The sequence below is a fragment of the Sus scrofa genome, chromosome 8, assembly GCF_054392235.1.
Source record: "Sus scrofa isolate SSC_HxYL_T2T_F1_AM1 chromosome 8, Sscrofa_HxYL_maternal_Yorkshire_Landrace_v2.0, whole genome shotgun sequence".
NCBI classification, from domain to species: domain Eukaryota; kingdom Metazoa; phylum Chordata; class Mammalia; order Artiodactyla; family Suidae; genus Sus; species Sus scrofa.
Window position 1 is genome coordinate 112008845 of NC_139390.1, and position 15197 is coordinate 112024041.

Below are 15197 nucleotides of genomic sequence, written 5' to 3' on the forward strand. Positions count from 1 at the left end.
TGTCTCCGTTCAATATACTGACAAAAGTATATACATATTTTTTCATTAAAGTTTTTAGTTCATGTTAATTCTGATTGCTGAAACATATCGCATTGACCCCACTGATGAAGAAAATGACCAGACTCATGGTGTATATGCTTTTTTAAGATCATGTAAGAATAACATTATTCTTAGGGATCTTATGACAAAAATCTAATCTTTATTATAATTCAAAACCATTTCCCCTTCTTTGACTTTCAAGGGATAACTTCCCCAGTTTGTTGATGTGTGCTATATGTAATATAATGATAAAATGTGCTAGTAAAAAAAAAAGATAAAATCGATCACTTTTTTTTGATCCATGTCTTGTCCCTTTGTTATAGAGGTAGAATGAATAATCGAAATGCCATTCATGGATTAAGAGTTGTGTGTGGGTAGCTGTGTCTCTATGTGTACATAAAAAACTTAAAAATAGAAGTAAAAGGCAATAAATTTAGAGTTTCTTCCTTTAAATGAGTTACAAGTTCATTTGGAGATAAGATATATAGACATAAAAGGACTACATTCCTATCAACTGTACAGTCTGGTACAAATCATAAAAAGGCTTGAGGTGCTGAGCAGGATATAGGGGCTTGAAAAATCAAGGGAGGACTTTGTTAGAGGTGAGTGTGTTTGTAATCTTGCAAAGGATTATATATGCACATAAAGGAAACAGAAGCAGAAGGAGAGAGTAAAAAAGGGAGCGAGAAGGAGAGAGATGTTGAGGTTGATTACACATCTACCATGTTTCTCACCCTGTTCTGTGCTTTATAGATTTTTCCTATATGAGGCAAGTAAGAGCTTAACTTTTTTTTTTTTTTAGGGCTGTACCTGAGGCATTTGGAAGTTCCAAGGCTGGGGTCGAATCTGAGATACAGCTGCCAGCCTACACCACAGCCACAGCAACACCTGATCTGAGCCACATCTGTGACCTACACCACAGCTCAGGGCAATGCCAGATCCTGAAGCCACTGAGTGAGGCCAGGAATTGAACCCGCATCCTCAGGGATACTAGGTCAGGTTTGTAACTGCTGAGCAACAGCAGGAACTCCAGCATATTTTTATTTAACAAATCGTGCTGATATTTTCCTTGTCATTATGTGTATTATGCGTGTATGTTTTCTTCAAGTAGCTTACAGTTGGCTTTTCTTCTGTTGTTGTTGTGTGTGTTTTAGCATACACAAGTGGGATCACAAATTTACAGCTCATAATTTAAACACTTTGGCTCTCCTCTGGACTGCAGAACTTGCAACTTAACAGAGATTTCTTAAATTTGTAAATGCTGTCACCCAATTCAGATTGCATGGGCATACTTTCATATAAATAAACTTTATAAGATAATCATGTCATGTAATAGCACATCAATAATTTTCCCTATTCACTTATGAGGGATAGAGCTATCAGGAAGACAGTCTCTAGATTATTCCGTGAAACAGTGGGAATGCCCATAAGAATACCTCTAAATTTTTCCAAACTCTCCCCAAATTCTACCTAAAATATTTTTAGAAGAGTTTTTAGATTCATAGTTGCTGTATCATGCTGTATATTTTTAGAAGTAAAGGATTCTTGACTGTTGATTGGTATTATGTTTCATGATTGCCTTTACTGACCTTGCCTTAACATATTGTATGTTGAAGGCAAGGTGAGTTAAGCAATTTGATTTTCTAATGCTCCCATACTGTCCCTGATTATTAAAGAACATCAAGTGAAGGAGGCATGGATTGCAGTTGCTGTTAAGGTGCTAGAAGTAGTCATTCTGTTTTAAATCAAAAATAGAATCATGTAAAAAAGAAAGTCATCCTTTTCGGATTATTTTTAAGAGAAGATAATATTTAAAAAGATGTAAAGGTCCTTAAAAACTAAATGTAGAACTACCATATGATCCAGAGAAAACCATAATTTGAAAATACACATTCACCCCAGTGTTCATTACAGGATTATTTACAATAGCCAAGACATGGAAGCAACCTAAATGTCCATCGACAGAGGATTGGATAAAAAGAATGAAATAATGCCATTTGTAGCAACATGGATGTACATAAAGATTGTCATACTAAGTCAGTGAGAAGGAGAAAGGCAAGTATCATATGATATCACTAATATGTGGAATCTAATAAAAATGATACAAAATAACTTATTCACAAAACTGAAACAGATCTAAAGGTTTTAAAACTAAACCTATGGTTACCAGGGGCAAAATGTTGGGGGAAGGGATAAATTGGGAAGTTGGGATTTGCATATACTCACTGGTATATACAGAAATGATGGATAACAGGGACTTACTGGATAGCATGGGGAAATACTCTGCCTATATGGGAGTAGAATCTGAAAATGAATGGATATATTTATCTACCTATATCTATATCTATACACCTGATTCATTTTGCTGTATTCCTGAAACTCACACAACACTGTAAGTCAACCAAACTCTAATAAATTTTTTAAAAAGGATTTCCCCACTGAATTAACACCTCTATCACCTCACATATTTACCTCTGTGTTTGTGTGTGTGTTTGAAACTAACTTACTAACTAACTAACTAAGAAGTGAAGAGAACAGTAGTTCTGAGAGCTAAGGAGATCATGAGAAGATTGGGTAAAATTTCAAGTATTTTACTTAAAATGTGGATGCTGTTCATTTTGCAGGCAGAAAATACTCGGAGGGGATAATGGAGAATGTCTTTGCACATTCTTACCTTCCTTTTATTGGACATGGGAGTCTCTGCTGGAATTCTTTTTTTTTTCTGTTTTGAAGCTAAAGGATAAAGCTCTTCTCTTCTCTTTTGTCATTGTAACCTCTACCATCATGTGAAGTCTGTCTACCTCTATGCTCTGCAAAATGCCTCAGTAGTTGGCAGTCAAGTTTTTAATAACTAATGACTTATCCTGTGTACTAAACTTTCATTTTTCTCACTTTATATATAGCTTTTACTTTGTCATTTAGACACATTTCATCTAAATACTCTTATTTGTTTTAAAAGTCCATGGTTTTTGGTCTGGTACTAATTTATTTTCATATTAGTTTCCAAAAAATGAATCTTCACTTCTACATTTAAGTGGTAATTCCATTGATTTTTCTGTTTGTTATGATCTCTGCCAGCATTCATGAGAAATTCCCAAGAATCTTGCCTCCTTGATAATCTAATACAAATTTTTTGAAAAACTCTGAATTTTCATACAGAAGATTTACAAGTTTTGGTAATAGACAAATTTTTGAAACTCCTGAAAGGATTTCTATTTATCATACTTTCCAGAAAGGAAAATAGTAACTTATTGATGCTTTCATGAAGCAAAATCATTATGGTTGAACATTGATTTGTTTCTCATTCTTTCACTTATACTGGGATGTGAGGATTTGTTTAAAACCTGTTCACGAATCAGCTGTTTACTGCTGTGGCCTGTGTAATCTCACATATGTGCTTAAATAGAAATCCCATTAATTTTACTTTTGAGGCTCTTAAAAAGGGTAGAGCTTTACTCTATTTAACTTACATTTCTTATCCAAAATTTTAACATCTTAAAATGCAAACCATCGCACCTATTTTTTTTTTATAGCTAATACTTAGTATGAAAGGTACAGTCTTGAGATAGGGATAATTACTTTTGTAAACACATGGATTAAAGGTGTTTAAATAAGATATGTTAAATTTTAACTAATCACAACAACAGTGGTCACAGTGACTTATTTCTTGAATATCCCAAGAGTTATTGGTTGAATTTTGACCGCTACAGCGTCTTTCCATATAAATCAGATTTCATTTCTGCAGTTAAATGCCTGCTTATTCTGTGTCTCTTATGATTTTATCACAGCTAACTTCCTGGCTGATTTTCTTCATTTTCTGGATGTAATAGGTGCTGCTCAGGTATTTCACTTATCTGTAGTTTACTTGTGGGTCCATGCAAACAAGTGGTAAAGAAAATTTCTCACCTTTGAGTTTCTCACTCTTTATGTATAGTGTTAATTTTGTCTTCTCAAGCAACAGTTTCACTAAAAGTGACAGATTTCTTCTTTGTTCTTTGTTATTTGTGTCTTTTCAAATTCCTAGGAAGTGTGACTTTTAAAGCATGGTCACATACTAGGTCACTGTTGTTCCTAAAGTAGAAATTACTTTAGAGGATCAGAAAGTCAGAGTTTTCTTATAGTTTCCACCTCTTGATGTATTTTGATTAAAAGCATTTAGCAAATGCCAGACAATGTGCTGTATGTAGGTCCAGGTCTTTGCAATGTAGAGATCAAGAAGATAATCTCAGTCGTCAAAATCATATCCTGGGTTCAGCAAAAGACCCAGAAGTTAGAAGTTGATGATTCAATGCTTCATGATAATTGGAGCATCTCCACACTGATCATTACCCTCTTGGAAAATTAGGTGCCGTTTGTTTAAATTTTACTGAATTAACAAAAATGTAAATATTTGAGGTTTTGTTTTTTTTTTTTTTAAAGCTGTTGGTCACATAAATGAAAAGAGATAAAATACAAAAGGTTTTTCTTAGGAGTTCCCATTGCAGCTCAGTGGTTAATGAATCTAACTAGTATCCATGAGGAAGCAAGCTCGATCCCTGACCTTACTCAGTGGGGTAAGGAAATGGTGTTTCCATGAGCTGTGGTGTAGGTTGCAGACGTGGCTCGGATCCTGCCTTGATGTGGCTGAGGTGTAGGCTGGCAGCTACAGCTCCTATTCCACCCCTAGCCTGGGAACCTCCATATGCTGTGGGTGTGGCCCTAAAAAGGCAAAAGACAAATAAAATAAAATAAAATGTATAAAAGGTTTTTCTCTTTTTTTTAGGATGACCTGTTGGTAATACAACTTTTATCTGTGATTGAGTTTGGGGGCCTTGAATATATTAGGTTTACAAAGCATATTTGATTACTCTGTTCATAAGTTTTACAGCTTATTTAATTACTCTATTCATCAGACCATTGAAAGTGGAATATGATTATGTGGTACATTGCAGATTGTTACTTCTGATATTCTGAGGATGCAAACGAAAGGTCCTCTCCTGGTTTATCTCAGAAATTATTTGTCGAGTCCCTTCTTCCTTCTGGCTTCATTATCTCTTGTTTAGTCCCTATAGGTTTGGTTTTATATATACTTCCATCTTTTAAAAAATGAGAATATAGTCTATAATGGCTAACTTTATATGTCACCTTGCCACAGGGTGCTCAGATATTTGTTGAAATATCACTTTGCTCTAGGGAACTCCTAGAGTTTTAGTCATCTTTCTCTTCCTGGGACAGAGAAGGAAATACTCTTACAAATGGAGATTTTTTCTTTGGAAGTATAAATGTCCCTTACAGAAGAATAACTTCTACTCTGATTTTCACTGCTTCTCCTTTATCTACTCTTTCTTAAAATTAATCAGCTCAAGAGAAAACTTATGCCAAAGAGGTATATTTTGGGGTGGTATATCTTGCTTCCCTCAGACTTATATTGGAAATTACACCTTTGGCTCTCCTGGCTTTCAGGCCCTCAGATTCACACTGTACCATCAACTTTCCTTACTTTCCAGCTTGCAAACCACAGTTCCTGGAACTTCTCAGGCTCCATAACTACATGAGCCAACTCTTTAAAATTAATTATATATATATTTACTCTCCTCTTGGTACTGTTTCTCTGGAGAACCTAGCCTGATATATAATCATTTCCTTTAGAATAATTTTCTAAACAGTAGTCAGAATACAATTGGGTAAACCCATGTCCAAATACTTTCATCTCACTATATCCATTTGTGCATCTTTTATCACCACGCTTCCCTCAGTATAAAACACATGACAGGAGAAGTGTTAAAGATATACAACACTTTCATGTGTAGTCCTTATCCCACATCTATGCTCCAATTCATCCCTGGAACATTTCAAGTATATACAACTAAACATATTTTTACTTTTTTCCCTCTAAGTTACTCATTTAAGATGTATATATAAATAACTTTAGAAGACATGCATTGCACATCAAAACATGCAATACACAGCCAAGTCTCATTATCCATGGATTTTGTATTTACAAATTTGCCTACTCACTAAAATGTATTTGGAACCGGAAAATCAGTACCCTCAGCACTTTCTCGGTCCTTTGAAGACAGGTGCAGGTATGTGGGGAGTGGCAAAAATATGAATCATCCAAATGATGCACTTGTTCTCAGCTGAGGTTGAACAAGGTGATGCTCTACCTCATTTCTGCTCTCATACTGAAACGAAGCAGGGCCCTGCAGGGCTCTCCCAGGTACAAGCCCCTCTGTATCCTTGCTTCTTGTGTGTAGATAAAGCTTTTGTATACTAGGCCTTCTCTCAGTTTCAAAGAGCAGACTCAAACAGTTAATAATTTGAAAAACAGAAGATGCAGAAACAAAGGAAAGCTGTCAAGTAAGAAAAGTAATAATAGCTTGAACAACAGAGACACAGGACTCCTAGTTCTTCCCAAAGGGATATAGATAACAGGGACATAGATAATAGTCTGACACATGTCTTTGAGTTGTTCTGCAGAAACTAAGACTCCCACCAAGTAGAGGATGTAGACTACATGCTAACCACAAGCACTAGACCCCAGACTGGTTGGAACCAGAAGATTAATAATTAAGATTCCCAAAATATCACCCTATTGCTCCAGCATCAGTCAGTCAGAAGGATGTCCACGAGTTGATCACATGCCTTGCAACCCTCACCCCTGATATTGCCTTTAAAAACCCTTGTCTGAAAGCCATCAGGGAGTTCAGGTCTTTTGAGCATTAGCTACCCATTCTCCCTACTTGACAACCTTCAAATTAACACTATACTTTTTTTCATCAGTAGATTGGCTTTGTTGTACATCTGACAAGTGAACTTGAGTTAGGCTCAAGCAGGTTTCAGTATGAGAGCAGTAAACAAGTGTTCTTTTGTTGTCTATTTAGTGCCTTTTTTTTTTTGGCATTTTTTTTTTTTTGTGCTTTCTATTGATTTCACTGCTCAAAATGGCCTCCAAGCATTGTACTAAAGTGCTCTCTAGTCTTTCTAAGTGCTGAAAGGCTGGGATATGCCTTATGGATAATGTGTGTTAACATAAGTTCTATTCAGGCATGAGTCCTAGTGCTGTTGGTCATGGGTTCAATCAACTATAAGTATATTAAATAAGGTGTTTTTAAGCAGAAACAGACATGAAACAAGGTTATGTATTGATTGGCTGATGAAAATCTTGTGACTAGAGGGTCAAAGGAACTTAATCTGATGTTTCCCATTAAGAGTAATGGTTCAGTAGTCATGAATTCTATGTTCATGGCAACTTAATAGAACGTAATTACCATGAATAAAGAGAATTGACTCTATGGGGTCAAGAAAAAGAAGAAAAAATTAGTTAATTTTTCTCCAGCATCTCATTGCAATTCATAGATTTGTTATACTGGATTTAACTTCTAGGCTACAGTTTCTCCATTTGTTTAATAAGAATGATAATTCTTAAACTACTGTCTTAAAAGTGTTGTTTTAAAGATTAAATGAAGTAATATGTATGAAATTGCTTTTGTAAACTGAAATGTTGTAACAGGAGCAGAAAGCATAATTTATTTAAGGAATGGAAAATATGCTAGGGATTTTATAATTACTACTGTTTACCACTTTTAATAAGAGTAGTCAATTTTTTCTTGATTTAATAAGACTACAAATCACATTGTTCAGCTGTTCAGTTTACATCTGAAATTCAAATTTCATTTTAACTAGAAGCACTGACTCCTCTCTATGTTTTTCAGCTTGTTAAAATATATTACATTATATGGGAGCAAAACTGAATATTAAAGATTACTGTGGGCTTGCCTGTATTTGTATCTTTTGTTTTCTCTGGGCCACCTCTGCTTAATTTACTAACACATAAATCTTTCCTACTCTCAGTGCTGCAAAGCCAATTTAGCAGAGGAAGAATGAAGCTGAATTCTGTTCTGCCTCATGCATCACCAAGGAAATTGCTAGGCCAGTTAAGTTTTGATTGCAGAATATTTATTTTTGGTGACAGATGTTGCTGATGTAAGAACCTAGGCGATCACAGCTTGAATTAGTCCTGGGTTGAGATTGAGAAAGAAAAAAAAACTGAAATGGAAAGTCTTAATGAAGGTAAATATGCAGCATCAAGATGACATTTGGGTATTAAATTTCTGACGATATTTGTGTGGTGAGTATGATGTGACTATATTTGCATGCAGACAATGACTTTGAGGCAGAAAGGTGGACACAGCCTTTTAGGAAATCGTATTCTTAAGGTTACAGGGAGGTTATAGAAGCTAAGAGAAAAAGCTTGCTATATTCTAAGTGCTAGTTTGAATCAAAGCAGGGTCTAGATTGGAGACTATGACTAGAAATTGTATAGTGTCTGAGAGGAAGGGACTGCTTTATTATCTCTCTGCTTACATCTATCAAAATACTTATCACATTGTATTACAATAATTATTTTCTTTATCTTTGTGTTCCAGTCATTCACTGATGACTGTGAGCATCTTTGCATGTAATAGACTTTCAGTAAATATTGGATGAAGGAAATCTGCATTAGACATAATTCCCCATCTCTGCACGGAATGTACACACATCTTCATATGAGGGGAAAGAGTCATTGGCATTCTTGTCTCCTAGGCAAGACCCTGAATAGAATTATGCCTACTGGTTTTGTGTCCCCAAATGAATTGCTGATGGAGATATGTTAGGGAAGTATCAGAGGGAGGCCACTGAGAAGGCCATGGCAGTAATTTTTTTCATTGCAATCCTACCTTCTCTCTTTAAAAATAGCAAAATGTAAATCATCCAGACCCATAACATATGCAAGGAAAACTGTGCACTCTGGGTGGTAATGATGTGTTAAAACAGGTCCATCTTTTTATTTATTTATTTATTTTATTTTTTCATTTTTTTTATTACTCAAATGAATTTATCACATCTGTAGTTGTATAATGATCATAACAATCTGATTTCACAGGATTTCCATCCCACAGCCCAAGCTGTGCTTGGGAGGTCCATCAATTTTAATAAATATGTCTAGTGGAAGATTTGAGCAGTGTGGGAGCCTATACATGTGTGTGGGAGGTTTATGGGAAATCTCTGACCGTCTGCTTAATTTTTCTGTGACTCTAAAATTGCTCTAAAAATAGTCTGTTTGAAAAAAGATAGCAAATTTGGAGTTCCTGTTATGGCTCAGTAGGTTAAGAACTTAACCTCTATTCATGAGGATGGGAGTTTGATCCCAATCCCTGGCCTCACTCATTGTGTTAAAGACCCGGTGTTGCCGTGAGCTGTGGTATAGGTCACAGATGCAGCTGAAATCTAGCATTGCCTGCAGCTGCAGCTCCAATTCGACTCCTAGCCTGTGAACCTCCATATGCCTCAGGTGCGGCCACAAAACTAAAAAGCAAAAAAAAAAAAAAAAAAAAAAAAAAAAAAAAAAAAAAAGGAGCAAATTTGTTGACCAAAATGACCCTCAATTCTTCTTTGTCTGCAGCTTTTTTTTTTGGTCTTTTGTCTTTTGTCTTTTTAGGGCCACACCCACGGGGCATGTGGTAGTTAACAGGATAGGGATCTAATCAGAGCTGTAGCTGCCGGCCTATGCCACAGCCACAGCAACACCAGATCCAAGCCACGTCTGCTGCCTATACTACAGCTCACGGCAACTCTGGTTCCTTTACTTACTGAGTGAGGCCAGGGATCAAACCTGAAACCTCATATTTCCTAGTCAGATTTGTTTTTGCTGCACCAGAATGGGAACTCTCTGTCTGCAGTTTTTGAATATATGAAAAGGTCACTAGAAATTGTGTTTCTTACTTATTCCAGTGGTGAATTAAGGAATGAATCTTGTGCAGGAAATTAATGAAGGAGAAAAATCAGTAAGTTAGCTTGATTGTTTTATCTGTCCAACAGATACATTAGCTTTTTGTATACTAAAGTGAAGATTCAGTTTTAAAATGAATTGCCCATGTTTGAATATAACTAAAAATTCAGTACTTTTTTGAGATATATTAGAAAAAAAGGATGATTGAAAATATACAGTAAACCATATTTTAATGTTACAAAGTATATATATATATATTTTTTTTTTGCGAATGCGTATCATTTAATGGGGCTTACCTCTAAATATCCAACATAAAACATCAAGTATTTAACAACTTAAGAACACAAAATTTTGTTCAATAGGGCATCACATTGCTTAGATGTTGTGTAGGTATTTTACTGAGATTGTACTTTTTTTTTTTGTAACGGACTCATTTTCTTAACAGTGTTCTAGCTTACAATTACTTGTGTGCACTGGAACAGACTCAGAGTTGCTGTCTTAGCGAAATATTCATCCGATTCACAGAAAACCCTCCATTCAGTTCTGGAAAGAATTCTGAAATCTGAGCAAGTTCTTAAATTACCACAGAAATTTACCTGCCCTCTGCTGAACCTTTTCCCTAGATCATCTTCTAGGTACATTCAGGTTTCTTTTCTTTTTTTTTTTTTTTCTTTTATTTTCCCACTGTACAGCAAGGGGATCAAGTTATCCTTACATGTACACATTTTTCCCCCCACCTTTTGTTCTGTTGCAACATAAGTATCTAGACATAGTTCTCAATGCTATTCAGCAGGATCTCCTTGTAAATCTATTCTAAGTTGTATCTGATAACCCCAAGATCCTGATCCCTCCCACTCCCTCCCTCTCCCATCAGGCAGCCACAAGTCTATTTTCCAAGTCCATGATTTTCTTTTCTGTGGAGATGTTCATTTGTGCTGGATATTAGATTCCAGTTATAAGTGATATCATATGGTATTGGTCTTTGTCTTTCTGACTCATTTCATTCAGTATGAGAGTCTCTAGTTCCATCCATGTTGCTGTAAATGGCATTATGCCATTCTTTTTTATGGCTGAGTAGTATTCCATTGTGTATATATACCACATCTTCCTAATCTAATCATCTGTTGATGGACGTTTGTGTTGTTTCCATGTCTTGACTATTGTGAATAGTGCTGCAATGAAGATGCAGGTTCATGTGTCTCTTTGAAGTAGAGTTTTGTCTGGACGTATGCCCAAGAGTGGGATTGCAGGGTCATATGGAAGTTCTATGTATAGATTTCTAAGGTATCTCCAAACTGTTCTCGATGGTGGCTGTACCAGTTTACATTCCCACCAACAGTGCAGGAGGGTTCCATTTTCTCCACAACCCCTCCAGCACAAAGTATATTTTTAATAGTCATCTGCATTTGTCCATTTCATGACTGTATGGCAGTTAGATTTGCCAACACTTTTTTTTTTTTTTTTTTTTGCTTTTTCTTGTTAGAGGGCATTCGCCCATTTGTTTCTAGAACTTCAAATGTGAATTGTGAGTCATGAACAAAAACACAGTGAGATGTTTCTCTTCTAAAGATAATTTCCTGGTTTATGTAGTGTTTTTCAATAACTACTTCCTTCCCCTTTTTTTCTTGTGACTTTTGTTTGGAATTGAACTTTTAAATATAGGGAATAAAAACACACATACACATATACACACAACACACACACTCCTGAGTGCAGGAGTCAATAGTCATGATGATGACCTGGCCTGCATGTGATACAGTGTAGGACAGGGATGGTGGTACCTTCCTTGGTTATTGCTCAGGCTGCAGGTCATTTCAGGTGAGCAAAATCACCGATTTGATGCAACATCTTGCCTGATGGATGACCATTCCCAGGACGTCTGACACCTCCATGTGTTTCTCATTTCCTTCAGCACATGAAGAGAGAGGAATAATGTATAGCTTGGTCAAGTGAAAGCTGACACAGAGCTGTCAGATGTTCTAGCTCAGGCTCTTTTCCATAGGAAGCATCATGTTGAGGTGCTTCTAACTTCCCCTGAGGTTACTGATTTTATATTGCCAGAGAGACTGGTGACCTCAGCTCAGTAAGGCAGGATTCTCCTTTGCAGATAGAATGGCAACTCCTAATATTCAGGTATAGTTATTTCTTATTTCCTATTGTGCAGTGCTACTGATATAAATCCAAAGCCAAGATTCATTTCCTGAGGTCTGATTAAAAGCTAGGATTTAGATTCACAATTAATCCCAGCTGCATATGCCTGTGGTTCTCTGATAATTTTTGTAATGTCAATAAATGGTCACTGTGTACAAAAGAAACCAAATCTGTTTATTATAGCTGCAGCTGATAGCACCCCTTTAATTGAATTGAGCTAATATGGCAGGTATCTCAGAGGCAGTATATCGGGAAAATGTAGTTCTTACATATTTAAATATATGAACAGCCAGTAATAAATACTGTATTAGAATAATATGGATAATTTAGCTTGTTAATTTCAATTATTAAAAAACCCTTAATTGCACAAAATAACTCTGGCTTTGCAAGCTTTATTCATGTGTATGTGCATGTGTCTGCATACAAGCATGTGTGCGTGTGTCTGTGTGCACCCTGTTAGCTTATATAGCTTCTCTTCTCTACTTGTTCACTTATAAAAGCCGCTAATTCATCAATAGTAAGTAGACTCAATCTATGCACGAATGAGTTAGAGACAAAGGAGCACTGATTTCAGATGTCGAGTAACTTATCAAGAATATTTTATATAGCTTTGTTCTTTAATGGATTGTGTAGATTTATTCACTGTATTGACCCTGAAAAAAATTAAGAGGAAGTGAATGGTTATTAAACATTTGCTGTAAATAGCAATAGGATGATGGGGGTGAGTGTTTTAAATGGCATGTCAGATGAATGCCAGGTAGGTGAGATACAAGCTTAAGTATCATCTGGTTGCTTTCAAAGGAGCAAAAATGTTGAATATTTTGCTTCCCTCCACCATAGATTTCTATTCCATTTTTTTCTCCCTCTCTCTCTGAGAGTGAATTTAAATAGAAATGCTTGCTTTAGCTAACTGGAAATTCAGGAAAATCTGAAATAAATATCTTAAAACTCATATCCAGATGTGGAAAACAGAATTAGCCATGACCCCCTGCAGGGAAAATATGATTAAAAACAAAATTTCTTCCCAACCCAGAAAAATTCTCCACAAAGGTCAAAGAGAAAGAAAGCAATTTTTTTATTGAATAAGCATTTAACCAGACTGTAATGTGCATCACAGGCAATTCGGTAAGAGATTACAGACAGGAAAGAGACTTCACCCTTTTACACAGCCAAGCGAATACATGATTACATATGCATTCTCAAGATAAGAATAACTAGTCCTCGACTAAGAGGACTTGACAGCACCATTTGCCACACATCCTTTGTCCTAGACTCACCTGGTAATTGAGGGTGACCATCTGTGTTAGCTAATTGGCTTTATTCAATGAAAAAATAAATACCTCATATCTTTCTCACAAGCCTGGAGCCAGGTGCCTACTGAACTAGGCTCCTATAGCTCCAGAAACTGGGAGGCAGGGCTTCTGTCTCCCTTCATGTTTACATTTCAAAGATAGTTCCCAGGTCCTTCAGAAACCTATTCCTGGGTCTTAAAGCTCTCCAGAGGCTTATTTAGCTTTTAAAGAGATTTACATATGTTTTAGAAATGACAACAGCAAAAAAAAGAAAAAAAGAAAGAAAAGAAATTACAAATTTTCTAAATTAAAGCTCCAAGGAAAGGAAGGAGGGGAAAGTCTCATTTTCAGAAAAAAAGAAATAATGCTTTTTTTTTTTTTAAGTTTGTATCTGTTCTTACAATCTCCTCCTCATATTACTATAAAAAAGCAACATAATTTTCTAATTATCTTCATTATGATTTTCTACCTTTCTCTGAGCAGGTTGCTGTCATCAAAATATCCACCAAGTTCATAGTCAAGTACTGAAACAACCAGTGTTTATTACATATGGTTCTAACTGTTTTAAGTCTTGAGGACAATCCCATTCGATAGAATATGTCTCTCTTTTTTCCGTTGGTTCTAAAGCAATAACTACACAATTATAATAGCTATCTGTTGTAAGACATTCACCTTTGTTTTCTTGTCTATACTGAGACTAGTTAGAACTTGTCATTCCAGAGTTAATAAAATAATACTAGACCTGTCTTTTGTAGTCACTCTCTGTAAAGTCCAGATTTCTGTTTTTCTATTAATTAGGTGTTTTCCCTTTTTCTGTATTATCCTTCTAATCAAGCCAGGTAACAAAACCTTTTTGCTTGAAATTTGGGGCTTGAGTACCTGGATGCACAGTAATTACTTTTGTTAGTACCAAAATTTGCTAATGAAAATGGTTCCACTTTTCTCTGTCAATAACAATTAGATTGTTGGACTTGTAAATCCAGATCCTATTTATACTGGGAGTACGATTTAGAGCTGATTGGACAAAAGATTGTGGGAAACCATTACTGGCAGAGCAGAAAGGAAGAGAAATGTAGCAAATAGCATGTTTGTTTTCTGTTAAAATGCGATTCTTAAAGTAATTGAACTAACCTACTTAAGCAGATGTTACCTTGAGGAAGCTACTGCTCTTTAAGAGTTCAGGTTTATTATCTGTAATATGGGAATCATTATGTCTATATCATAAGATTATAATAATGATGAATTGAGATAATGTATGTAGGTATTAAGAACAGATTCTGGCACAAAATAAATGGCAACTAAAGGATTCCTAGTCTTGGGCTAACCCCTTTACCTGTGGTTTTGAATTTTCCCATCAAATTTGGGACCATGCTCCATCAGTTTCCCCTCCTTTTGCTCATACCTACATGTTTCCCAGTAGTATATTTCTTTAGTCTTCAAATATATTTACAATTCCTCTGTCACAAAACAAGTGTATGTAATATAATATATGATGTATAATAAATATATAACTTAATATGACCTATTTTTTTAAATATAGTGAATGTTAGTGAAGTATAATTTATGCATAATAAAATGCACTCATCTTAGGCACAGCTTAGTTTTTGTGACACACACATATGTCTATAGGCATCTATAGTGTAATGACCAACACATTCAAGATTTACATTACCACAAAAAGTCCTTCACACCCATCTCTAGTCAATCCTCTTCTCAACTTTTACCAGAGGCAATATCAAATATTTACTTCTATCTCTAGAGCAGTCTTGCCGTTTTTCATGTAAATGGAATCACATAATATATACTGTTTTGTGTCTTTCATCTTTTTCTTAGTATATTTTTTTGAGATTCATCCATTCAGTTATGTGTATAATTAGCATGCTTCCTATTATTCCAACTATTTCATTATACTATTAAATCATAATTTGTTTATCCATTGAATTGTTGTTGTATATTTAAGTTGT

General features: G+C 35.5%; 1 long non-coding RNA gene across 1 annotated transcript in view; it reads left to right on the plus strand.

Moving 5' to 3' along the window:
• Positions 1–11843: 11843 nt before the first annotated feature.
• LOC110262168 (uncharacterized) overlaps positions 11844–15197 on the plus strand; it is a 403069-nt gene continuing 399715 nt past the window's right edge. Inside the window, exon 1 of the long non-coding RNA XR_014813133.1 lies at positions 11844–11923. This is a non-coding gene — a long non-coding RNA (uncharacterized LOC110262168). The remainder of the gene's footprint in view (positions 11924–15197) is intronic.